At 42.9% G+C, this 27,196-nt stretch overlaps 1 long non-coding RNA gene across 2 annotated transcripts; it reads left to right on the forward strand.

Annotated features, from left to right (window-relative positions):
* The first annotated feature begins 563 nt into the window (after window positions 1-563).
* LOC125617706 lies at window positions 564-27,196 on the forward strand. 2 transcript variants are annotated; one of them, XR_007348795.1, is made up of 2 exons: window positions 564-1,111; window positions 26,780-27,196. It is a non-coding gene; the product is annotated as an uncharacterized LOC125617706 (long non-coding RNA). The 2 variants fall into 2 exon arrangements; XR_007348794.1 differs by lacking the exon at window positions 564-1,111 and adding an exon at window positions 21,517-23,320.

Raw genomic sequence — 27,196 nt, forward strand, 5'->3', positions numbered from 1 at the left:
CCAGGGGGGTCGGTTTTACAGTCAATGCCCTGACCAAAAATACTACAGGCATTGTTTGCACACCATCTCACACATACCCTTTAAGAACTTTCAGCTGCAGTTCAGCAACAGTCAGACAGGCTGGCCTATCTATCTTTTGTGCCTCCTGAGCAACTCTGGCCAGTCCACTGATGTATTTCTCTTCCTTTTCGAAAGAGCTCCTCTTCTCCAAAGTTATAACTAATCAAACAATTCAAAGCAGCTCTTTGGGAAGGGAAGTCTTCAAGAATGGGTCCTGATTCTGTAGCTCAGAGGGGTTCTCATTGCTGAGGAAAACAGTAGAGTGAATGAACGGGGAAAAATAAAAACGAAACAACAATCTCATATCTGTGACATCCCTCTCTCTAAGAATGGTAGAGGGGGCTGGGGTTGTAGCTCGGTGGTAGAGCATTTGCCTGGCATATGTGAGGCAGTGGGTTGGATTCTCTGCACCACATAAAAATAAAATAAAGCTATTGTGTTCACCTACAACTGAAAAAAAAAAAAAAAGAACGGTAGAGGGAGTCCAATTTAAATCCAGGTAAGAATCAGACTCATTTCCTAGGTGAACAAAATCTTGGAGAAGCTCTTAATGAAGGACTGCAGTTGCTGATTGTTGACCTGATTTTTTTGCATGAACCACAGTTCTGTTTCCAAAACCTGACCAATCTGATCTTTGCTTATACCTGAATCAGCAAGTTTACAAGGAAAACATCAGGGTCCTCTTTGGAGATATATTAAGGTTTGAGGTAATAATAAGATTTTTACTTTTTAATTAAAAGAGAATGCTGGCCCGGTCCCTGATTGATCACCAGCTTGGAAGAGAGGACTTTTGCACCAAGGCCTGCTGACTGGAAACATACTAAAAAGATGTCCCCTCTGTAGCCACTTTTCTTTGATTCAGTAGTGGCTTGATTTACCTGGACTTCTAGGCTACTGGGAGCCAGCAGGTGGTGGAAAGATGAATAAAAGCTGTGCTGAATCTGGGGAACCAGCTAGAGCCACAGATTCACCAAAGAGCAAAGGGGAAGATGGTCTAATGTGAGTTGGAATAAGTCTGTGTTTTCTGTGAGCTGCACACTCGCCACGTGAGGTAAGCCATCCTATTTCACACCTGAGAAAACCAAGGTTTAGGGATGCTCATGAGACATCTTGGAAGTAGACCTGGGGGTAGAATCCAAGTCTCTTGGTTCCTAATTTCTACCTCTTGGAGATCTGGCAAGTTGCTTTTAGGGTGATTTGGGATCCCTTCCTAATTTGTCCCTCTGTCTTTTGACTATAGAGGATTATTAATCGATAGTACTGATATGGGATGCTATAAATTTTGTTTCCTAAGGACACTGAGAATAGAATCCTTTTGTCTGTAACCACAAAGGCACAATGGCCTGATACTGGTGTGGCCCAAGTTTGGGGTCTCTTCTGGCTGTCCTCTCTACCTTCCCCATGTCTGACGTGTGTGGATTCTAGGCTATGGCGTATGTGGAAGGCACACAGTTATTCCAAAGACGCTCTTTGGACTGTTAATGCACATTGCTCTGGAGATTAACGCTTTTCCAAATTTAAGTATCCCTGGCATCAGTTTCTGCAGTTCATCTTCTCCAGGCAGATGTTGGCTGATTTTATAATTTTGTCCATGGCTGAACTCTAGCAGTGGGTTTTGTACAGATGGAAAAGTAGACTCAGACTGATTTCTCTTCTGACCTTTTCAAAGTCAAATGATGGATTCCATAAAATGTCACCAGTGCTTCTGAATCTCTTCGGTCTCCTCAGAAGTGTGACCACCAAGGAAAAGCTTTTATTTCTCCAGCTGCAGGTATCAACTGCAAGGGGTCAGGCAGCCCTGACTTGCATATCACTGAAAGACTAAAGAGGGGAGGGTGACTCCTAGCGGGAGGAGAACGTGAGTTAGCGGAATCCTCCCAGTTAGAGGCTGCCTGACAGAGTGCGAAAGAGGCTCAGCCTTATCCCCACCTTGAACCACACTGAACTTGGTGGTGGCGCTTAATTAAACCCAAGTCATCTTACCAAAGCAGAAAGAAATTTTCAGGGATCAAATTTAAAGGATTTGGGGGCGGGTCAGACCTTGCCTGCAGCTATGGAGAGTTTCAGGTAGTGTATGAACTTTCTAGAACTTCAGTTCTACCAACAGGAAAAACTGGTCATCATATTTTCAGAAGGAGGGTTTAAGTGGTGTGGCATGCTTAGAGACACTTGGAGGTAACTGCATTGGTTCTGTTCCATTTTACCTGTACACCCAGCTTATGCCTCAGGAGGGACTGTGGTGATGAGTGGTCACTCAAGATCTAAGGTCCATGGCGTATGAATGGACAGATGTCTAAGTTCTAGAGTCATTTTCATAATGATCCTGGGTAATTCATTTCAATTTCTTGGTTCTCCATTTTCTATCCTGTAAAAAAGAAATGGCACCTTAATCTCTAATATCCTCAGTCTCTGCTTTTCCCCAAAGGATGAAACTTGCTACCTTTGAGATCTGACCTTTAGCTTTGTAGTTCAGCATGTAGCTTCTTGGGTAGCTTGTATTAAAATGGCCAATCTTCAAGGGATGAAAACAGCTCTGAAAAAATAATCCTATCAATTTCTTCCTTGAATTATATTTGATCAAATGCCAAGGCTGAGATGCCACTAAAAAGAAAAAAAAAAAAAAGCAGAAAAAAAAATTAGAGAGAATTCACTGAACTTTCCCCCTTTGCCCTGTGCTTATTTTCATGTTCTAGCTTGTTTCAATGTACAACCAAGTTGTTAATGTTTTCTGTTTAATAAACAGAACATCTGTAAACTGTGCTCCTTATGTTCTGGATCAGCTTGGCTCTTAGCTAATAGAGGACTAGGTTGAGCCACAAGACTCAAGGTCACTTCCACGCATGGTTCTTTCATTGTGTTCTCCATATTAATGCCTGCCCCCCACCCCCTCTCTGAAACACCCTGCTTTAAATATATCATTGCTTTTTCCCTTAGGACCAGGACAAATAATGCAGCCCACACCATACACAGTCCTACGCTGGCTTAGCACAATGACTCATATTTGGTGAGCTGTGTTCCTGGGGCTCAAAGAGTGACATTCATTTATACCTTCAGAAATAATCCTCAGAGCCCCGATGAATTAGTCACCAGGCACTGCTGGCTGCTAAATGGCCTACTTTGGCATCTAGACCTGAGAACCACAGGAGTCTTCATGTAACCTGTCCTTTGTTCTGAGCCTCAGTATAGCCTGGGCTGTGCTAAGAATGTGCTGGTTCTGAAGTATACCTGAGAGGGACATCTTGAGAGGCCCAAGAGCACGGGTGTCCTATCAGTGGGACTCTTGCTGCTCCCACACAGGACAGTTTGCATGGTTATCTTTGTTTAGTGACCTTTTGTTTAGTTAATAACGGTGTCCAACAAAATCAACACTTGGCGGGACTGGGGTTGTGGCTTAGAGAAAGACAGCTTGCCTAGCATGCGTGAGGCACTGGGTTCGATCCTCAGCAGTACATAAAAATAAAATAAAGGCATTGTATCCACCTACAACTAAAAAAATAAATGTTAAAAAAATCATTTAAAAAAAAATCAACACTTGGAGAAGGACGCCTGAGATCCCATCAGATCTGACAGCTTCTCCTGTTCCCATAGTTGGATTTTCTACCCCCAGCTCCTCCCACCCCTTCCCCATCCTCGCTCTGAAGTGTCACTTTTTTATTCACTGTATGTTTTTCTTTTTCTTTTTGGGGTACCAGGGATTGAACTCAGGGGCACTTGACCACTGAGCCACATCCCCAGCCCTATTTTGTCTTTTATTTAGAGACAGGGTCTCACGGAGTTGCTTAGCACCTCGCTTTTGCTGAGGCTGGCTTTGAACTCGTGATTCTCCTGCCTCAGCCTCCCAAGCTGCTGGGATTACAGGCATGCACCACCACGCCCAGCTACTGTTTGTTTTTCTTTAGAGCTGGTTTTGTTAGAGCATTCATTTTTATGTGTTTCTGTCATTTTGACCTGTTTTAATTTCAACCTATTGGTTAAAAACCTCAAGGAATTCATAATTACAGTTGAATCATTTTCTACAAGTCTTCATTCAGGTGATTTTCCAGCTTCCACACTGGCCCCAAAGGAGGAATTTATTGATACCAATACTCTTGCTTCCTTTTCTTCTGTTTAAGCAGGTGCATTTGGGGGGGCTATTTTCCTTAAACACAAAAATATGGAAGAAAAATTAAATGATCCACAAGGAAGTTATCTGCTGATGACTTTAGGTTGAACATGTAACTGGACATGAAAGAGTTAAGCTGCAAATGAATATAAACAGAACAAAATCCACAGCTCACCAGTTGCTGTGGAGGAGGGATTTAGGCAAAAGGGGAATAATGATGTGGCAATGTAAGAAGTAAACACTGGCTAAAGGTCTTGGAGAGCAGATCTGGAACCTAAATTAACTCTTCCTAACCTTGTTTCCTCCCCTTGGCCCATGAGTTTATGTTGAATTGCAAACAGCCCATGAAATCCTTTGGAGACTTTGATCTTTGATAAGCAATCTAAAGATTGAAAGATTATATTTTCTCTCTAATTAAATCTTCCTCCAACCTTGAACTGGGTGCCTGCAAGGTGAGTAGGCGAGACCCAGCTAGCTGTGCCAGGAAGGCTGGGAGAGGACTGGTCCTTCTAAGGAGAGGTCTCCACGATTGTGATTTGCTGCTAGAGTGGCTGAAGCAAAGGTTCTGCATTCACATGGGAAAGCAGAGAGAGGGTGAAACATGCTGACGTCAATGCGCAGGGCCCTAAAAATGATCACCCTCTATCAATTTAGTAGGTACATTTGCATTTAAAAGGACAGTCTTTTGCCAGGACCCAGGTACTCTATCAATATTGTAGAAGAGGCAATTGCAGGCACAAAAACAAAACAATTACAAAATGATACTGTGATTACAGCTCTCTGTAACGGTGGGTTCTAAGCATTTGCGGGAGCTATTTTCCCTTGAGGAGAAAGCAGTCATCCTTCCAAGCTGTCCTCTGTGTCCTTTCCTGTTTGTTGTCTTCCCTTTGGCGTCATTAGCGACTTTAAAGATGTAGAGGTCAACCAGATCATTTTGAGGAACTGGAAGTCTCAAGGGCTAAGGCACTCCCTCAAGGTCACACAGTCAACTAGTAGCAGAGAGACACGCTGCTCTCGGGCCAGGTGGGATGTTTGAGTCCTGACCAGCAATCCTACTGCCTTTGCTTCGCTCTCCTTGTCTTCTTGATGCAGCTCGTATGCTGTGAAGTGAACAGGAGGAAGAACTATTCTGGTACAGGAAATATTTCTTCCCTTGGCAGGGAGAGCGATGAGCCCTGAGGAGGGGATGCTGTGAGCCCTCCCATAGAGAGGTGATAGGAGGGCTACCCTAGATCCCATTGTATTCGTTTTCTGGGGCTGCTGTACAAATACCACAGACTGGGTGGTGGAACATCAGGAATGTGCTCTTTCATAGTCAGGAGGTAGAAGTCTGAGGTCGAGGTATCTGAAGGCTCTAAGAAAGAATCCTTCCCTTTCTCCTCCTAGCCTCTGGTGTTGACAGCCCTCCTTCCTGTTCCTTGGTTTGTAGCTCCCTGACTTCCATCCCTGCTTCCCTAATCACAAGCTGTTCCCATGTGTGTCTGCCTGCTTTCCAACCTCATATAAAGACACGTAATCCAGAATGATCTTATCTCAATTCTTATCTTGATTATACCTGCCAAGACCCTGTTCCAAATGAGGTCACATTGTAAGGTTTTGGGTAGACATGAACTTTGGAAGCTACTATTTTACCTGATACATCAATTATCCCGAACACTCATTGCTCAAATGCTGCACAGGCTGATGATCTACTCAGCATGGCTGGCCTGTGGGAGAACCTGCTGACCACACATCACCTTCACTGCCACAGAACATGGATAGAGGGAGCCCCTGCTGTAAGATACAGTGGAGGGCTGGGGTTGGGCTCAGTGGCAGAGTGCCTGCCTCGCACATACGACGAGTCACTGGGTTCGATCCTCAGCACCATATAAAAATAAATAAATTATATATATATATATATATATATATATATATGTCATTAAATATATATATATATGTCATTAAATATATATATTTAATGATTACAGTGGAAAGTGTTAGGGTATGGACACCCAAAGGCCAGTGAGGCATCCAAGAAAGCTTCAACTTAGACCCAAACTGGACTTCAATACCAAACTGGTTTATAACCCACAGAGTCATCAAAATCCATTTCAAGCCAGTCAGGGTGGGGTAATCCCAGCTGTAATCCCAGCTATTCAGGAGGCCCAAGCACGAGCTTGGCAAGTTCCAGTTTGAGAGCCTGTCTCGAAACAAAACAAAACATTAAAAAATGTATATAAGGGCTGGATGTCCTACAGTGATAGAGTGTTTGCCTAGCATGCAAGAGGCCCTGGGTTCCATTCCCAGCACAGTAAAACAAAGCAAAACAAAAAGCAGAAGCAAAAGCAAACCAAGTTTACAAATCAGAGAGCAAAATTTAGGAGTTCTCGTGATGCATGATTAGTATATGGTACTTAAAAAAAGGCAATTTTTATCCCAAATTCCTTCTCTTTTCCTTTCCCACTTAATTGATAGCTCATTGTACATATATCCAAATATTTTCTACTCCAACAGATCAAGTTAATAAATGAACAACATACTACACATAGTCTTCAATTTCATTATTGGAGATTTATATTGACTATTATTTTTAAATAAGAATTTTTAAAATTATTTGAATAAATGTGAAAAAAATCTAATTAACAAAATAGCTATATATATTTTTTGTTTGTTTGCAAGTGCATTACAAATGTGAGCTGTTGAAAGACACCTGGGTCAGACAGGCCAAAAGAAGTTCTTTTGATTTGTTTAAAGTTACAATAACAAATGTTTGTACCCCACACAGTCTGCTCTAACTGTACAAATCTTTCATCACTTAGGAGAGTAGTATCTGTCAGGAAACACTGTTTTCCTTATGTCGAGGAAGAAAAATAACCTTGTGGAAATTTCTGCTCACCTCAGAAGCAAATTTCTGCTTTTCCTATTGTAAGCAGCAAAATATTGTTTGTAACTAGGACCCCAAAGTGTTGTGTAAAAAAACATTATATTAAGAGAAAATCTGATCAAGTCCTTATTATGTGCCAGGCACTAGGCTATTCAATTTAAGGAAACAAGGTCAAAGAGGACCTCATTTTGGGTCCCCTGAGTCCTTCATCCTTGCAGGGTACATGTATGCACACAGCCTGACAAATTGATGTCCAGGGATGTGGAGCTACATCAGAGGAAGGATTTAATCCTGGCAGGCCGAGGTAGAAGTAAGAACACTTAACCTATGCTGTTAGTGATTTGGGGGCACTTAGCTCTATGTAACATGAAAATACAGTACCAGCTCAAAGATCAGATATAACAAGAAGGAATTGCTGAATCGAGGCTGGCAAGACGTGCTCACCAGCCATGGAAGGTGACCTAGTCATCCAGGGTTTTCCATCTCACTCAAGTGAGAGAGATTAGTGTATGCCTTTTGGGGAAAGACAGGGAGAAGTGTTCTGAAGCAATTGTGCTCAAATGAAAATGACTTTCTTCTTCCTTCCTTTTGGGTTGAGACCTAATTGATTGAACTAACAATAGCAGGCACTTATAGAAGCACTTCTTACCTTTCGGGAGATTTTTAGGGTCATTAACATGAAGTGCTCAGAACATGACTTATGAGAGACATTAGACCCAATGAAGCCGGAGAGGTCCAGGGCCAGGCGTGAACTGTTGACACCACCCAGGGAGCAGAAGCAGGGTCCCCCTTATCTCCAGCTTAGCACCCTTCATAACCTTTGTGTTTCTTCTCATCACCACTCCAGATTTCTTCTTTTTTAATGGGTAAGTCTTTAAAGTGCAAGATGTGCTGGCACCATTTACATTTTAAGAGGCTTAAATTTTTAATTTTCTTTTCCATTTCATTGGAACATTTTAGAAAGTCGCACAGCTTTTTATTAGTTCACATTCTGAACATATCCTACCACTTTGATCCTAACCCCCACCGAGACTGGGCAGGGCTAGACTTTCAGGGAATCAGTAAAAATATCAAGAAGTTCAGCAGGTAGAGAGTGTCCCATGAAGCTGAAGTGAGCCAAAGCCCTCTACCTTGTGAGAGCCCATAAGCCATGGAGACGGATTTAGATTTCTGGAGTCTGATAGCTCAGTGCTCACAGCTTACCTACCATGTCCTCTGCAGCTTAAGCTATTTTCTTGTCTGTCCCCAGAGCGTTGTCAGGTGGCAGTATCCTCTCCTGGCCTCACACTGCTGAATTGCATCAGGCCCATGCCTGACACGGGTAGTATCTGTTGAGTTTCCATCTGAGTGACATCCTCATTAGACTTCAAGAGGAACAGTCAGTGGCTCCATTAAAATTTCCTGAATTATTTTGGTTTCTCCCTTAAGCAACTGCTCAACTGGCTCGTGTCCCTTGAGACAAAACATTTTCCTGTGATGGGAGCAAAGGAAATTAATAGCTTCTGGAATGCAGAACAGTTGGGTGGGGATTCTGGAAGGAATTCTCCCTTTCCTAAGGTTCTTCTTGGAAGGGAATATTTGTTATCATCTTAGTGGGTCTGAGTCCTGCATTCTAAATATTGCCTGACATTAACCCTGGTGACTTTCAAGTCTATCAGGTAAAGGGGTGAGAAGAAATCAGCGACAATACCTACCATTAAAAGAAATGCGATCTGGCTGGTAAGTTAGTGTTCACAAGCTTAGGCAAAAATTTCTGGGAAAACAGAAACTCACAAATCAACAGCATGTAGCTATTTCTCAGTGGTAATTTCTTTGTCCTTGTCAACAAATCATTTCCCCTTTGGGTTCATGAGCACAAAGAATGTGAACACAAGGGATTTGCACTCGTGAGCTACGTGAGCTACGATGACATTCCTTCATTTAAGTCTACTTTTGCAGTCTCTATTGTAAGTAAGGTACCAAACATTTAAAGAAAGTGCAGAATTTCTATTTTAAATACTAATGCCTGGTTTTGAATTTTCCTGCATCTGTGGATAACTGGTTAAATATTATCTCCCTCTCCCAGGAAAGTCATTATCCCTGTGGTCAGTACTGAGAAATGCTTGTCCCTGCCTCTTCTGTTCCCCTCACAAATCAACGGTACACATTCACTTATTTAATTTTTCAACACATATTTATTGATTCTCTTCGTGTCATATTGTATTCTGCTTGGTGCCAGGTATATGGTGATAAACACGAAACTTAATTCCTATCTCCCTGGAACTTACAGTCTTAAAAGGAAGACAGGCATTTCAAATATTTATCAGGACATACACGTGCATGTCTCTAAGTGCATGTATACACACACATACCTGTGCTTCTACACGTATAACACACGAATGAAAATTGAGATAAATTACGTGAAGGAAAGAAAGACCTAATTTAAATGGGGAATGGTCTTCCTAAAGAAGTAACTTTGGAACCAGGCACAGTGGCGCATGCCTGTTATTCCAGTGGTTCAGGAGGCTGAGGCAGGAGAATTGCAAGTTCAAAGCCAGCCTCAGCAATAGTGAGGTGCTAAGCAACTCAGTGAGACCCTGTCTCTAAATAAAATACAAAATAGGGCTGGGGATGTGGCTCAGTGGTCAAGTGCCCCTGAGTTCAATCCCCAGTACCAAAAAAAAAAAATTAAAATTAAAATATAAAAAATAAAGTAACTTTGGGGATAGGTTAGGTCTTAGAAGGAAAAAATTCCAAGGAGAGGAAAGGGATTGTGTGGAGACCCTCAGAGGGAGTGGCCTGTGTGTGGAAATGAAAGAGGAGGAGAGTGCCCCCAAAGGATAAGCAGGGCCACGAGGCTTCAAGGATTTTGGACTTTAGCTTTGGAAGTGCTAAAGCAAGGCCTGCCATGCCTGGAGTGAGTTAGGTTTAGGATCACACTAGCTGCTGAATGGGGCATTGATTTGAGGAGGCAAAGAGAGGAAAGGTGTGCACCATCAAAATGCAAGGAATCCCAGTTCCCTCCTATTGGGAGAAGTGACAGGACTTGCTGTTGCTTGGCTATGGGAACCAGGGAGAGGGAGGGACACAAAATGACTCTTGCCCTTTGATTTATGCCCTGACTGCTCAGTGAATCTCACTTTAGGTGACCTTTCTCCTGTGACTGCCTAACTTGTCTCACTCTCGGTCAGAAATAAGCTGAGCTGGCTTTTCCATTCTGCTCCAGGGCCTTGACTCCCTGGGTAGATCTCTGGCTGCATCAACACCCAGAGGGAGGGATGTATTAACTCCAGATCTTCTACAAACAAATAACTCAGAATTGACTAAAACCACACTCTCTAGTGCTGATTATTTACCAGCCTTGTGTTACATGTGATGAACTGTGAGAGACAGAAGGAGATCTCTCAGCACTCACGAGGCTGAGGTGGAAGGATCACTTGAGTCTACATCTACAAGTTCAAGCCTAGATCAAGTAACATGAAACCCCATCTCATGAAAAAAAAAAATCAAAACAAAAAAAGAAATTATGTTGTAAATACCAATTCCTTTTTAATAAGGAAGTGGCTTTACCATTAAGTGTCAACAGAGAAAGAGTTTTGGCCCAGAATTTGTTCCTCCTCCAGGTCTGGAGGTATTTTCCTTTGGCTGGTTGGTGGCACCACATTGACAGACAGCAGGACATCCAGGTGAGAATGCGCATTTCCTGGGTTTAGACCTTTTTCTGCTTGCTCCTGCAAGTGTGTAAAGTGTACTCTGAATATGGCTCTTCATCAGGTGACTGCCACAGGAGGTTTTTTTCGCCTCAAAATGCTTTTGAAATGGTTTATTAGTTAGTAACCACAATAATAAACATAATAGCTGCTCTGCATTGAAAGCTGAGAAACTCTGCTTAGCACTTTTTAGACGGATCTCACTGGTGGGTGTCATTGTCCTCCTTCAAAGTCATGTGGTTAGTAGGTGGTGGATTTGGAATCTGAATCCAGCTGGGGTTGGCTTCAAAGCCAGAGTGGTGACCATGACCTTGGGTGTCTGAGGTTCCCAGTAACCTGAGATCTTCTGTGGTGGCCACACTCCTTGGTGTGACTCATGATAACCCTCTGCTTTGACATGGGAGGACATTTTTATTACCTGAAGAAGAAATATGACTTCTTCTTTGGCACCCCAAAGCCTGAATTTAATTACTTCTGGGTTCAGCATCCCAGAGGTTGCTACATGTCCTTTTGGACTCTTTTTTTTTTTCCTTCGGTTTTCTTCAGTTACATTAAAGGGGTGGAGACAAACCCAAGCATTCATTCAGGGGTTGGGGGGGAGATGAATCCTTTCTTCAACTTTATCTTTCTCACTCCCTCTGTAAGCCAAAACAGATGATTGAGTCATCATGATTGATAAAATAAGAGTCAGTGTAAAGCTTAATGAAAAAAAAGTGTGATCTAGGTTTGGTTCTACCATGTAATGATTGTTTCTAATGTCTAATTACGGAGTTCATCAAATAAACCATTAGCTGATTTTGTCATGTGGAAGCACAGTGGCTGGTTCAAACTAGTTATATAATCTGTGTTAGTTGCTGTTGAATCCTGTGTTTGTCAACTTTTTATTGCTATGACAAAGTACTGAGAAAAACAACTTAAAGGATGAAAGATTTATTTGGCTCATGTAATCAGAGGTTTTAGTCCAAAGTCACTTGACTGTATCACTGTAAGGTTGTGGTGAGGCAAATATAATGGTGGAGAGGCCATGGTAGAACACAGCTGCTTACCTTGTGGTGGCCAGGAAGCCAAGTATGGAGTATAGGCAGGTCAAGGGCATACTCCCTTCAAGCAGGTCCCATCACCTACAGTTCCCACTATTTCCCAATAATGCCATCAGCTATGATGCCATCAGCTATGATGCCATCAATGGATCCATTGATAAGTTCAGAGTCCTCAATATTCAATCACTTCTAAAGAGCCCCAACTCTGAACATAGCTGTATTGGGAACAAAGTGGTTTGCGTTTTTTAATATTGCTTTTCAGTTTTAGGTGGACACAATATCTTTATTTTATTTTTATGTGGTCCTGAGGATCGAACCCAGTGCCTCATGCATGCTAGGTGAGCACTCTACCAGTGAGCTACAACCCCAGATGGGGAACAAAATTTTTAATACATGAGCCTTTGGGGAACATTCTAGATCTAAACCATAACAAATCCTAAATAAGGGAGGTGTTAAGCATTCATTCACCTGACAGAGAGGTAGTGAGGGCCCTCTGTGTGCAAGGGACTGGGATGCAAAGATGTTGTTGATATTTTAAAACTCAGAGTCAGCAGACTTGGATTCTATCACATACTAATTGTGAAGCTTGGGAATTGCATTCTCTCTCTGAGCCTCAGGTTTCTTGTACAACAGTTAGGGCTATTCAGAGGGCCTATTTCATAGAACTGTTAAGTGGATTGAAACAGAGTACATAGAAAACACACAGTGTCCCACAGGTCATCTGTGCTCAGTGAGTGTCACTTGCTATTATTATAGAAGGGAAGACCAAGGGGCGATAACTACACCCTCACTGTAAGTTATTTCAGTAAGCATTCAATAAGCACCTGCACGCGTGCTCAGATCTATACACCTGTACACACAAGGGGAGCAGTGGTTTTTAGTGTTGTGTAGATAGGTGAACATTTACTCTAAAATGATTTTCAGGAAACTAACCAATATATTTTCTATGTAGCACAAATGAGAGAGACAAACCCAGCAATCTGGTTACTCCTGGAGATACATGAGAGAGCCATAATTTCCAGAATGAATGTGGGAAGGGAAACAGACCATATACCACAGTTCCTGGAGATGAAGATTTCTGTTTGTCGGAGGGGACTGGGTAAGGGAAAAACAAACTTGAACCAGAGGCTTTCAACATCCCTTGATGTTCCATGGTATATGAATCTATCTATATATATATATATATATATATATATATATATATATATACAGATTTACAGTTTGATGGAAAATATAGACAGTATGCAACAGTACTGCATTAATTGGATTTTACCAATAATGACAATATAGCCAGGGAATCAAACAGAGAAGCAGGGTAAACCAGGCCACTGCACTGGTGTCCAGTTGAGGTTTGGTGTGATGTCCAGGGCCAAGCAACTGAAGGACACAACAAAGGTCACGGAGGGCACTCAGTGTGGGGTAAGTGGTAACTGGGCCTAACCCCAGAGGTCAGGATGTTCCAACAGGCAGATAGAACATGACGGAGGAGAAAGGGGAAGCAATACTCAAAGTCCAGCAGGATTGGCAGCTGACATCAGAGAACTGCATCAGCAGGGAGCAGGGTCCTCATCTCTGGACTTAGCTCAATGAAGGGAACTGGCCAGAGCAAGGAGGGTCTTGTATACAGACCTTGAACTCCAGTCCCTCTGAACCCAGGTTTATGTGGCAAGATTCAGGGCCCAGAACCTATCAGGACAACACAGAAGGATCCAAATCTCTCTATATATGAGCTTCCTTCTCTGCCAGTGGGACTGTGCCAGTGGGTAAGAGTCAGCTGTCACTTGCAGTAAGCAGTAGAGAGGCACAGAGGCAGAGAAACACAGAATTCCTATTGGAATCTGCACAGATGATTCCTGATTTATATTTAATTAGGACTTATACACCATATTGCTTTACTTTGTTAAAATTTTAATATATGCTATTAAAACAACATCATGTACTTAGCAAACATATGATCTATCATGTTTGGGGCAACTTCAATCTTATTGTTTACAAATGCATGAAAGTCATAAAAACAGTTATATATATGTTATATATAATATATATACACACACACACACACACACACACACACACACAATTTATTTATTTATTTTTTGGTGGTACTGGGGATTGAATCCAGGAGTGCTACCATTGAGCTATATCCCCAGCCCTTTTTAAAAATTTTTGAGACAGGGTCTCCTTAAATTGCTGAGGCTCAAACTTGCAATCCTCCTGCCTCAGCCTCCTGAGTTGCTTGGATTACAGATGTGCGCCATGACGCCTGGCTAATAATTTTATATGTCTTTTGCTACAAGCGAACAAATGGAAGACATTTTATAGTTTTATAGTTTTGAGTTTACATTTTATAGTTTTGAGTTTTGAAAGCGAGTCTTTAAATAGTACACCATTATTGTACTGGAAAAGTGATCACATTGGCAACATTCTTTGCGTGTGTGTGTGTGTGTGCCATTCTTTTTCTAAGGAAAATTGTTTCCAAATTTGCAACAGCCACACTGAAAGTTTCTTCCAGACCAGATCTGTTTGGAATACACCACAGCACTGGGTACAGACCTTCTGTAGAAATGTTGCTCAATAAATGTTAAATGAGGCTGAGGGCAGGGAAAGGTTATTAAAGCAAAGCTTCTCCTAAAATTAAAGCCACTGGCCAGGCGCAGTGGTGCACATCTGTAATCCCTGAGGCTCGGGAGTCTGAGGTAGGACAAAAGTTCAAAATTCAAAGCCAGCCTCAGCAAAAGTGAGGTGGTGCTAAGCAACTCAGTGAGAACCTGTCTCTAAATAAAATACAAAATAGGGCTGGAGATGTACTCAATGGTTGAGTGCCCCTGAGTTACCACAACCAACCCCCACCCCCCCAAAAAAATTGAAGCCACTGAGTCCAGGGCACTTTGTCCTTGATATCATAACAGGACCCAGCTTCCATCAGGTAGAAGTGTTCTCTAGGCAAATGTGACCAAGTCAGTTTGTCATCATCTTCTCCTTCAGCCCCTTAGGGCTCTCTTCCTGTATTCCCTGCATAGCAAATGTCACAGCTGTCCTCCAGGGTATGTAAGTCAAAGTCTTGGAGTCATCCTCCTTCAAGGAAGGAAGACTATGCAATGTGTGGAGGAGCTGATTCTACGGAAGCTGTTGTGCGACCCTGAGATGGCATGTGCCTATTAGGATGCAAAATAATTCTTAGCTATAGATGTGCAAATTCTATCCTATCTTGTAGAGGTGCAATTGAGTTCTCTCCCCCACGGTGGAAAAAAGCTAGTTTTGCCTCCACTTGCACATTCATTTCAATATTCCTGATCTATAAATGTGTCTGTTTTTCAATTTCTCCCTTGAACCAGATATAACATCTGCCTGGCTCCTTCTTTATGAGCAAAATAAAATCTTTAACATGTGTTCATTTTATATCCTTATGAGTCATGATTTTACCTTTTTTTGGAAAATTATCTTTTAACGCCACCTTTTTCTCATAGTTTCTCATCCTTCATTTCGCTTTCTCAGTTCTTTCCTCTCTCTTCATGTCTAATGTGTTGAATTCTCTGCAAACCCATTGCTAGCCCAGCTGAGGTCAGTGTCATTTTACACATAGATCATTGCAACGGTGTCCTAATTGGTATCCTGTCTCAAAACTTGAGCCCCCACCATTTCTACTGTACATACTCGAGCTCCTCAAACAATAAGTTCTGTCCTATCCCATTCCTACTAGAGCTCCCCAGGGGTTCGTATCACCCTTAGACCACTGGTCCTGTTAAGAAGTTGAGCCTTCAAAACGCACTGTGAGCTAGGTTCTGCTGCAATTCTCAGGAGGGTTTCCCTTTCCTTCACCTTCTACCCAAAGGTCAATCACAATTCACTTCCTTCAATATCCCTGAATATCTCACTCACTCCTGGGCCTTCTCTCAAGTCTTCCCCTTCTTCCCTGGGCTAGCTCTCCGGTACCTGCTGCATCTCAGCTCACATGTCACTTTCCTTGGGAGGCCTTCTCTATTGTTGGTCCTGTTCTTTCCACGCTCTGTCCTCCAGAAGACTGTAATCCCCATGGTGAGAGGACTGTGTCCTTGACTCTCATAATCACCACTGCTAGTGCAGAACTCCAGTGAGTATTTGACAGATGCATGTGACTTGGGCCTGGACACTGAGTGTGGCCCAGAATAGCAGTGGTTGACTTTTTTCTACTAAGATTTTGCCATGTTTATTAAACAGTAGACCTGGGCAGATTCCAGAACCATCCTCCTCAAAACTCTTCTTTGAAACAAAGAAGTTGGGCTGGGATGTAGCTCAAAAGTAAAGCACTTGCTGAGTGTGCCCAAGGCCCTGGGTTCTATCGGCCTCTGAAATTATAACTAAGGGGGGCTGAGTTGCCGAGTCTTGCAATTCCAAGTGTAGTTTATGGGATCAGAGCATCAGGGAGCTTGGTAGAAACACAGCCCCTCAGGCCCCATACCTAGACCTCCTGGTCAGAATCTGCACTTTGGTAGGATGCCTAGGTGATCTGAATGCACAGTGAAGTGTGAGACGCCTCTCTAAAGGCTCCAAATTGACTTGCTGTGTCATTCTGGGCAAAGGACCCACACACGTACGTACTTACACAATTGTAAAATGGGGCTGTTACTTTACACACACCTCCTGGGCTATTATGAGATTAAGAGTTGATACGCACAAAGAGCTGAGAATAATGGCATTTAGTAAGAATTTGACAAATACTAGCTCTTGCTAATGCGGCACCAGACTGAGGAGAAAGACACATCCCTAGGACACCAGACACCCATCAGCAGGGAAAGATGTGTTCTTGTGAACTACTTGCTCCATGATCCAATTTGGAGATTTTCTTGGAGGAGTTTGTGTCATGAATGTGTGACTGAGTCATTTAGGAAAGAGGCATCTATTTGAGGTCATCTTTGAGCAGGTGACAGCAGTAGCAGCTGAAAGACAAGGCCAGGCCACCCGGCCTTTCTGTGAATGGTTCTCCATGGAATAGGTAGTCCTGAGAGTTTCTTCCTGACTGCTCGGTCAGTTCTTTGTGCTTCCACATGACTCTCTTCCCTCTTTCCCTCGGCTTCATCCCTCTTGCTTTCCCTCCCCTTTAGCTTCCCCCTGTCTTTCAGTTCTGAACTTTGCCTGGTGCATCATTGGGATCCTGCAGGCTACTAGGCAGGTGGGAGAGCCCCTTCCACTGAGGTGTGAGTGGGTGGTTGTAGGGTGAAGAGAAACCAGAACCAGTCTTGGGGTGGAGGGAGTTCCCACCCCCTAACACTTTTGCTTTCGCTGATGTTTTCTGCAGCTTGGCCCTGAACTTGAATCATGATGAAGCAAGCCAACATTATCCTCTGTAGCTGGGTGTAGGCAAATGCAGAGCCCACCCTCTGCAACAGCACTTACTGACCTTACTGAACAGTACTGACTTACAATCACTGAGCTAGGTATGGGGAATACTAAGATGAATGTCCCAGATCATGACCTTGAAAGGATTGCCCCTTTTTCTGTGGGGCTACATGATGTCTGAAAAGCCTAGAGCAGGTTATTTTTTGAAAAGTTCTGTACCACAAAATAAGATGGGGAAATTTGTACGGTATGTACCATTTCATTTCATACAGTGATCCTGTAACACTTATTTGTCTATTCGCCTATCTAACTTCAAGAACTTTTTTTTTAATAAATGAAAACAGTTTATACGTATATATTATTAAGAAACTTCTTTCATTTAACAATATTTCACAGGATTTTTCAGATCAGTATTTATGGTGACACTCTATTCTTCTAAATGGGCACATAATATTTATTGAACTGATGTATCAGAACTTATTTGATCATTCCTCTTCTGTATGTATCAGTGGTACATGTTTAAATATTAGTGTAGATTCAGGTTCTAAATATGGACTTGCTAGGTTACCGGGTAAGCATGGCATAAATTTTAAAGTGCTTTCCAAAAGAAAAGAAAAAGAAAAAGAAACAGAGAAAGAAAGAATAATTCTGTACCAATTTATATGCCCTCTCACATTATATAAAAGTTCACAGTTTTAAAATCAATATAAAGAGAAAAATGCTATATTTTAGATCTTTATTACTTTATATCTTTTCACATATTTTTGGGACATTTATATTTTTATATGAATTCCCTGTTCCTGTCCTCTGTTTTCTTCCTACTTTTTTTGTTTTTGTCTTTTTCTTAGATTTATAACAGATTTTTGAATAGTACAACAATTAACCTAATGTCTTATATGTAATATAATATTTTCTCCCTATATCTTCTTTTAATCTGATTTTGCTTATTACTTCATTTTTGTTATTGATATACATAAGTATTATTATTAAATCTGCAGACTTTTCCTTTATGGCTTATGAGTTTTATGCCTGTATGTAAAGGCTCAACTTCACCCCAAACTTAAAAACCTAAAAAACAGGGCTGGGTTTGTGGCTCCGTGGTAGAACATTTGCCTGGCATGCACAAAGTCCTGGGTTTGATCCCCAGTACTGTGAAAACAAAAACCAATACTGAACATTAAAATTATAAACATTAGGATTATTTGGTTTGCTTTAGCCATAATACTTTATTTAAAAAAAAATACAAGGGCTGGGGTATAGCTCAGTGGTAGAATATGCGTTCAGCATATATGAGACCCTGAGTTTGATCCCTAGCAATATCCCCCCATAAAGTCACCTAGTGCCTTGAAAGAATAGGCAACATATACTTATTAAATTGTTGAAAGATGTGCTTTTTAAAATTGTTCATAGCTCAATGTTTATTGGTACATCTGTCTGCATCAGTTATGCATATAATGACATGCCTTAAAGGGAGATTTGTTTATCAAAGCCTTTACACTAGATTGAGCTCTTCATGCTTGCAATAGCTCTGTGAATATGTTACCAAATTTTCATCTCAAAAACTTCAAATTTGGTCTTTTTCCCTCTTGAAATTGGAACTCCCTGTGGAATTCACAGAGCCCTTGAGGAGTGGAGACTTTTGTTTGGGGCCAAGAATAGAAGTGGGAGACCAACTCACAATTCCACTTCCCACTCCTTGGGGCTCAGGAGGTTATAGATATAAGGTAAGAGAAATGAGGGGGAGGAGTCTTCATGTTTATTGTGATAGTAAAATTAGAGGTCATCTGGAGGTCACTCTGGCAGCCACCTTAGACCCCACCAGTCTCAGCTAGTGCACCTGAGGAGGAACTTCTGGGCTTTAGAATCCTGTCCTCAAAGACAAACAAGATTAGGGTGGGGTAAAAATTCAGCTAGTCACCCAGGCACTTCAGGACCAGGACGGGCCAACAAGTATTCTCAGTTATGTCATTAGATCTTTTTTTTAAAAAAACGATTCTCTTAGTATCTTGTTGTGCCAATGGGTGTATTGATGGAGTGTTGCTCCTGCTTTCTTTTGCTATGGTGTAGACGTTGGGTTTTCTGCTTGCAGGATTCCCCATCTGCTCCTCTGCCCACACCATGTCTAGGGTTGGGCTTCCCTAGTGAATATTCCTAAATGTTGCCTGGAAATCCAGATGCTGTGTGTTCTGGGACACTGGAGAGGTGTAAGAGGTCTCTGGGGGAAGTGACTATGAGAAAGCAATGAGATGGCACCATTCAGGGAAGTAAAAATCAATGACGGATGAAACTGGCTTATTCTAGAAACCAGATCCTAGGTAGAATCAGACCCCTCCATGTCTGGCCCTACGGCCCTGCCCACCTTTCCCCAGGTGGCCTCCTGCCAGCCAATCTCAGCCTTTCCTTCCTGGTTGTCAGCTCTGGCAACAAGGGGGCTTTTTAAAGGCAAAGACCTTTTGAATACTCCAGGGCCTTCCTCCCTGAATATTCCGAAGAGCCTGGAGAAACCAAATCCTGGACAGTTTCAGAAGGTCTTAGGGCTCCTCCCATGACCTAGAAGTCCAATTTAGCAGGTGTGGAAGTGGGCAAGACAAGTGGGCAGGTATAAGCAGGACTTCCCTTCTGCCCCTTTGCACAACTTGCTAGATGTATGGCCTTGGTAGTCAGCATTCCCTTCAGCACACACTGCCTTCTAAATGCTCAGCACAGCCCTAACCTCAGTCAGCTCTCCCTGGGCCAGCAGAACAGCCCTGGGCATTGCTGCTGAAGTATATCACCTGAGCTGTTGGTAGGGGCCTCCTTCTCCTTCAGGTAGAAAAAGTGGACAGGTTGTTCTTCAAAAGGTGACTTGAACTGGTCTGAAACCCGAGGAGGAAACCAGTAAGTTAATATTTCTCAGGAAGCTGCTGCTTCAACCCAGAGCTGAGTTCAGCCTTCACTTTGGCATTTCAGCACGTCCGATGGCAAATTGAGACCAGCTGGTACAGGAGGGCATTTATTAAGGGGCGTTGTCAATCTTTAAAAATCCTAACAAAGCCCAGAGAAGGCTGAACAAATGGTTGCAGGGTAGAGAGTGGGAAGTTTGTTTTGTTTGAACTCCATTTAAGCATGTCTTTTTGGGTTTCTTTTAAATAAATACTACGAATCCATACCACTTGGCTGGAATCAACTTCAACAGCACACACAGAAGAGTCTCAGCTCAAAGTACTGTACTTGAAAGGCCAACAACTCTTCGAGAAGCAATTTCCCTCACCAACATGCCTAGAGAGGACTGATTTCCATTATTGACATTTTAGCAGGAACACTGTCTCCTTGTTTCACTCAGGAAATAAGAAGCAGGAACTCTTTTAATTAAACCACTTGTGTGTGTGTGGGTGGGGGGGGTTGTTTGTTTGTTTGTTCTGTTCTTTTTTCCTGGTGGAACCTGCTCTGAGGGGAGGGTGGGGCAGACACTAGGACTCTGCAGGTGGCATCCCAGCCAGCAGCCAGTGGACGCAGCGGTGTAGCAGGCAGGGTTTTCCCTTCTGAACCTGCAAAACAACTTGACTCCAAAGTCACCTTAGCAAAAGTCGATCTGCCTGGAGGAAGAACAACTTCAGAGATTCAGAGATTCCAGGCACAACTTCTCATGGAAATTCACAGGTGATAAATGCCCCCCAGGAGGGCCTCCCTTTTTCTTTCTTAGCATCTGCACTCAGATTTAGAATAACAAGCCACATTAGCTAGAAGGGAAAATAAATAAGTTCAGGAATTCAAACTCCATTTCCTAATTTACTCGAGAGCCTGTTTTCAGTATATAAATCAGCACTTGGTTTTTTGCCATTTAAAAACTGCAAAAACAAAATATGGAGAGAAATGAAAAAGATGTGTCATTTGGGGGAAAAAACACAACTATTATGTATGTGTGTTGCTTTTAACTAATTTCAATTCAATGATCTTCCATGCTACTAGAAATCATAAAATTTATGTATGTGTTAACACATTTAAGCCAAGAATATTAACAAAGTTGCCATTTGTTTACACTAACCTGATGTGACTCCTGCATGGGCAGCCATACAAGGAGGTGATTCAAGAGTCGAGTTGACTGGAATTTGCACTATTTGGACCCAGCAACTTTTAGGAAGTCATGCTTAGTAGGCTTCAGGGAGACTTTGAACAGTGGTCCCCAAGTCAGCAGAGCAGGCATATGCAGCCTGGGCCAAGATACAAAGAACTAAGCAGGACAGACTGCCAACAAGTGGACACACATGCCCACTCTTGCTCACTGCTTAGCATGACCAGGTGGAACTGGGTTCATTTCAGGGAAACGTCCCTGGCGTCCTGCTAGATTCCATCACGAAACTAGCCCTGGGTATCACTGGGGGGGGGGACCCAAAGCTGCTTAGGTAGGATCAAACAAGAGCTTCCTTCAGAAGCCAGCACCCACCCCACACCCCCCCAAGAGGAGAGAGGAGAGTCTCAGGTTTAACAGTTCATGAGGGGCTTCATTCTTTCTGTCTCTCTAGGAAATGCCCATGCCCCATGTCCTATACCAAAGAATTCTGTTTAACTTTGAAATGGGTTATAAAATAGTCTTCTAGAAAACAGCAGTCTGCAAAATGCTGTTGGGGGCTGGAAGAGGGGGTTTCCTGAGCTTGGGAAAAGTAACTGCCCCCTAAAAAATAGCAATCTGAACACCCAGGCTGAGAGGCAGCCCTGCTTCTCCTTCCTGCCCCAGTGAGGAAGCAGGAAGAGGAGTCTGAGGGCACCCACCCAGTGGGTGATGGTCTCCAGGATGCAGATTGCCCATGGGAGACCAAGAGGCACCTGCAGTACCTCGAGCTCTCGTCCAGGTCAGCCCTGTCTGGAAGCACGTTCCATGAAGTTTCAGTCAGAAAGGTGAGGAGGGGCCTGTCTGAGCTCTCTCAGAGTGACCAACTCTTCCCCATTTTAACAATGAAAGTCCTCAGCTTCAGGAATCCCCTCAGACCTCGGGGAACCTGCATGTTTGGTCACTTTTGCTGTCTTAGAAAAAAAGCAATGTTTTCAATCCAATCTAGTTTTAAAAAGAAAAGAGGAACTAGAGGTCGCCTGCAAGAGCTGTAAAAGAGAGTCCTTATCACGGTAATTCCCTCTTTGCTCATTTTTGTTACCACGTAATCTGTTTCCTAGTAGTAAATCTTCTAGAAGGAAAGTGGACTGTGGGCTGGCTTGGGGCTGGGTAAGGCGTGGCTCCTGGGAAGGAGGCTCACTGAGGCTGGCTCAGGAGAGGGACTCTCCTAAAGCTGGCAAACACAACATCCAACAGGAAGGGACGCAGGCCACAGCCTGGGGTCGGGAAAGGAGTGTGGGTGTGGTGAGAACTCAGAGCAGGAGGCCCTTCCCTGGGTATGCTCTGCCCAGCTCTCAGGCTAAGCCTCAGCCTCCAAGGGCCTCTTGCTCCTCCTCGGCTTCAGACCTGCTTCCTCACAAGGCACTGGGTAGAATAAGCCCATGCTTTGCCTGAAATCGGGGGGGGGGGACGGCTCTTTTCACACCATTCTTTCCCTTTTTTTGTTTCCTTCTTCCCTTCCTCGCATGCCAAAGTCTCTCTTTGCTTTTTCTTTGAGGCCCATCACCTTCAAGCCCAAGTGCTGCTGCTGCCCCCTTGTGTTTCTGTGAGGGAAGAACTCAGTCCCAGTCTCACCTGGGGAGAGCAGGAGGGCCAGGATGTGCCAGCAGCTGTGAACCTAGCAGAAGGGTCATGTGATTGAGTGGGGGTGGGCAAAGGAAGGGCACTTCAACTGAGGTGAAATTCAGATGGTGTGGCCGCCAGACAGCCTTAAGAGAGAACCTGTGATCTTGTCTATGGACATGAGCTAGGGAGGGTCTTTATCTTCCATTTTAATGATGAAGGGGGGAAAACGTGACTCTTCCCAGCCCAGGGGATTGTGGCTAACAGGCCTGGGGAGGGAGGACACCAAGCATGGAGTGTGTGTGCCCAGATTTTGCCTCATTTGTCTTTGGCTCAAGTAGGGGGAAGGAAGAAAAATCCAAGGGCAGAGGAAAGGGCTCTTCTAAACCAAGATGCTCTTTAGGACCCTGAGAACCTCTCTGGGACCTGCACATCTCAACCTTGGGAGCAGCCTCCTCTGCCCTTGCAGAGAGGGAGGTTCCAGAATTATCCTAAATGTCTTTGAATCCCTTATGGCGTGGATGCTGAGTTGACAACCAGGAAGCTTCCCGGGAGCACTGAGGAAGAGGGATTTCAGAGCTGAGACTGGACGTGGTAGAGGTCTGTGGGAGCAAGCAGGCAGGCCGGGTGGAGGACAGGCTAGGGGGCCAGAGATCTACAGCAGGGAGGGTTGAGGGAATTGGGGGGTTGCAGTTGTGGAATTTGGCCATGAATGTTGGCAAAGCAAGCAGTGTTCCCCACACCCCCCCCCGCCCCCCAGATATCTAGGCATTGTGTACTGGAGAACCTGAGCAGCTTTGTCTGGCCTTCTGGATACTTCCTGAAGTATTGTTTGCTTTGTTATAATAGACTGGGTTTAGTTTTAGATTAGTTGGACCTTTAGTGAGAATATTTAAAATCATTAAGATTATGAAAGGCAAATAGGTCCAGGATCATGCCTACGTTGATTCTTCTGTTTTCACTGTGAGTTGTGGGAGTTGTTGTTTAGTTTTGTGGTGCTGGGGGATTGAACCCAGGAGTGCTCTACCACTGAACTACGTCCCCAGGCCCTTTTAGTTTTTATTTTGAGACAGGGGCCAGTGTCTCACTAAGTTGCCAAAGCTGGCCTTGAACTTGAGAGTCTCCTGCCTCAGTCTCCTGGGTAGCTGGGATTACAGGCATGTGCCACCATGTCCACCTTGAATTGTGTTTTTATTACCTCCGTTTTTTGCTTTGGTGGCCTCTTGAAGGTGGTAGCCGTCTGTACTAAAGAGGGTAGCTGTGTCCAGGGGCCTCTGCAGCGAAACAAGAATAAGCCAAGTGATGACAATAGCTCATTTGCTAACCACTCATAGGCCTTGCCCGCTTAATTTGTAAAGCAATCTGAACAGTTCAAATCCCTTATTTACTTATTCAATTTGTTTTGAGAGGCTTTTAAAAATTGAGATATCATTCACCTATCATCAAATTCACTCTTGCACTCATATGCAACTGGGGGTGGGACCCAGGGCGGTTTATCACTGAGCTACATCCTCAGCCTTCTTTATTTTCTATTTTGAAACAGGGTCTTTCTAAGTTTCCCAGACTGGCCTCAAACTGGTGATCTCCTACTTCAGCTTCCTATGTAGATGGAATTACAAGCGTGTGCCACCACGCCTATAAAAGTTCACTCTTTTAAAAAAGGAACCAATGCAGTATTTTTTAGTATAGTCACAGAATTGTGCTACTGCCACCACTGTGTAATTCCAGAACATTTTGTCACCCTAAGGAGTCATTCCTCATTCCGCCATCTCAACGCCTGTCCACCACTGATTTGTCTTACATCTCTATAGATATTCTGGACTTTTCATTTAAAGGGAGTCATAAAATGTGTAGGTGTTTTTGTTTTTGTTTTGAGCTAGGAACTGAACCCAGGACCTCACACATACCAAACACAGGTTCTACCACTGAACTACAACCCCAGCCTCCAACGTGTGTTTTTTTGTGGATGACTTATTTCACCTAGCACACTGTCTTTAAGATTTGTCCCTGCTGTAATTTGTATCAGAATTTCATTCCTTTTTATAGCTGAATAATATTCCACTGTGTGGATGTGTCATGTTTTGCTTATTTGTTCTTAAATCAGTGGACATTTGGATTTTTTTTCCCACTTTTTGGCTATTATGAATAATGCTGCTATGAACACTGCTGTGTAAATTTTTGTGTAAGCATGTTTTAAATTTTCTTAAATATGTATATATACCTAATCAAAGAAATACTGGGTCATATGTTTATTTTGAGGAACTTGCAAACTGTTTACCCAAGTGGCTACACCATTTTACATTCTCACTGCTGGAATAGAAGTGTTCAAATCTCTCTACATTCTCACCAAGACTTGTTTTGTCAGTTTTTTATTTATTTATTTATTTATTTTTTTATGATAGCCATCCAAATGAGTATGTAGATAGTATATCAATTTCCACCCCCCACCCACAACCCCTACCCCAGGACTGGAAATTAAACCCAGGAGCTCTACCACTGAGCTACACCCCCAGCCTTTTATATATCTTATTTCAAGATAAGGAATCATTATGCCCAGGCCAGCCTTGAACTTAGGATCCTCCTGCCTAAGCCTCCCAAGAGGCTCTGACTACAGGTGTGTGCTGTGGCGCTGGGTTCAATTATTTTTTTGAAGGTTTCCAATAATTAACCTTTTGAGTGGTTTGCATACATTTCTGCAAGATTTTATTTTTATTCCTCTTAGCATTGCTTCTTGATCTTATTTTCCTTTTACTTCTATGGTTTACTATTATTATACTTTTCATGACTCTATAATAAACACTTCTATCTCAACTTTTTAAACAAGAGGCTAATCATTAACTTTATATATGGAGTAATTTTAATTGCTTTGTCTATGAAGCTATTTCTTTATTTTTGAAAGCTCCAAAATAAAGTTATTGCAGATCTCTGGTGATTCCCTCTCTGGTGGCATGGGGTAATTTTTGTGTTCTGTCACACTCTGTATGACAGATGTGACCAAACCTTAACTCTGTTAATAACTTTACTTTTTAATTGAACTTTTACCCGTCACGGGCTGAGGGGCAGGTTATATAGCTGGTTCTGAGTTAATTACAACTGCCATTATTTTTTATTTTCAGTGCCTGAGCAAGCAGTAAAACAGCAAGTTAAGTCACATTTGCAATGGGACCATGACTCAATTAGTGTTTTTGAATAATAGGCAATAGTAATTAAGGTCACGGCAACCACAGTAACAGCACTATGTGGGAGCCTAGCTTCAGCTAAGGCTATTTTACTACATGTCTCCAGAGGGGTTTGAAGGGAGATGGAACCTACCAGGAGGAGAGTCTCTTCTGTGTGTCTCTGGCAAACCAGGAATGGGAATTCTTGAGAATGTCTTCAGTAATCTTTTCAACACTGGTTTGTCCACTTCTGTGTCAGAAGCTCAAAATTCAATGTGAAACTCACAGTCTCTCAAGGGAATGTTTTTAGTCCAGTTAACCTTATCTATTAAAAGCCAGGCTCCTGTGACTGAGAACCATATGCAGACTTGAACATGAACCTGGACTACTGGATATTCAGGGGACATTATTAGCCACTTCAAAACTGACTTTGCAAACTCGAGTCTATAAAATCCCTTCCAGCCAGGTTCAGCCGTGCATGCCTGTAATCCCAGCTACTTGGGGGGCTGAGGCAGGAGGATGGCAAGTTGGAGGCCAGCCTGGGCAACTTAGCAAGACTCTGTTTCAAAATTAAAAAAAAAAAAAAATAGAAAGGACTGGGGATTTTGCTCAGTGGTTGAGTGTCCTTGGGTTCTACCTCCAGTACTACAAAAAACTAAAAATAAATAAATGAATAAATCAATCCCCTTTCAGTGTGAGCATGAATGTACCCATCTTAAGGATAAGAAGATTGAGGCAACGTGTGGTCATGTGACTTGGATACAAGTGGTCCCTGAGTGAGGCATCTGATTCTGATTTTAGATTTTAGCAGTTTGTAGCTCCATTTCTTCTGAACTGCAAGTACATACTCTGTTGCTTCTGGTCTGATATTTTATGCTCATGATAGAAAATCTTTTTTTAGGGAATAAAGAAAAAAATTGTAATTCCAACAATGAGATGTTGTGGACATCAGGGTCAGGAAAGGACACAGAAGGCGGAGGTCCAGATTAATGCTGTGAGTACTGTTAGGATGGACACGAAGCTCTCCTTGAACATGAGGAGAGGTTCTTAGAGGAGAGAGTCGAGGTTAGGGAAGGACTAGTTGTGTCTAAGCATCGTCCCCTTTTTCCTACACTCCCACCTCCTCACGGGCCTGGCTGGGCAGTCCTTGTCCAAGTTCAGGGCCATACCGTCATGCACCTAAGTACACTTCTCCTCGGGGGCTCTTGTGGATTCTTCCTCCCCAGTTTGCAAAGTTCCTTTTTGGGATTTCAAGCCCCCCCACCCCACCTAGCCGCCACCATCAAAAAAAAAAAAAAAGTCTCAATATTCCTCAGCT

The sequence above is a fragment of the Marmota marmota genome, unplaced genomic scaffold (assembly GCF_001458135.2).
Source record: "Marmota marmota marmota unplaced genomic scaffold, marMar, whole genome shotgun sequence".
Classification (NCBI taxonomy): domain Eukaryota; kingdom Metazoa; phylum Chordata; class Mammalia; order Rodentia; family Sciuridae; genus Marmota; species Marmota marmota.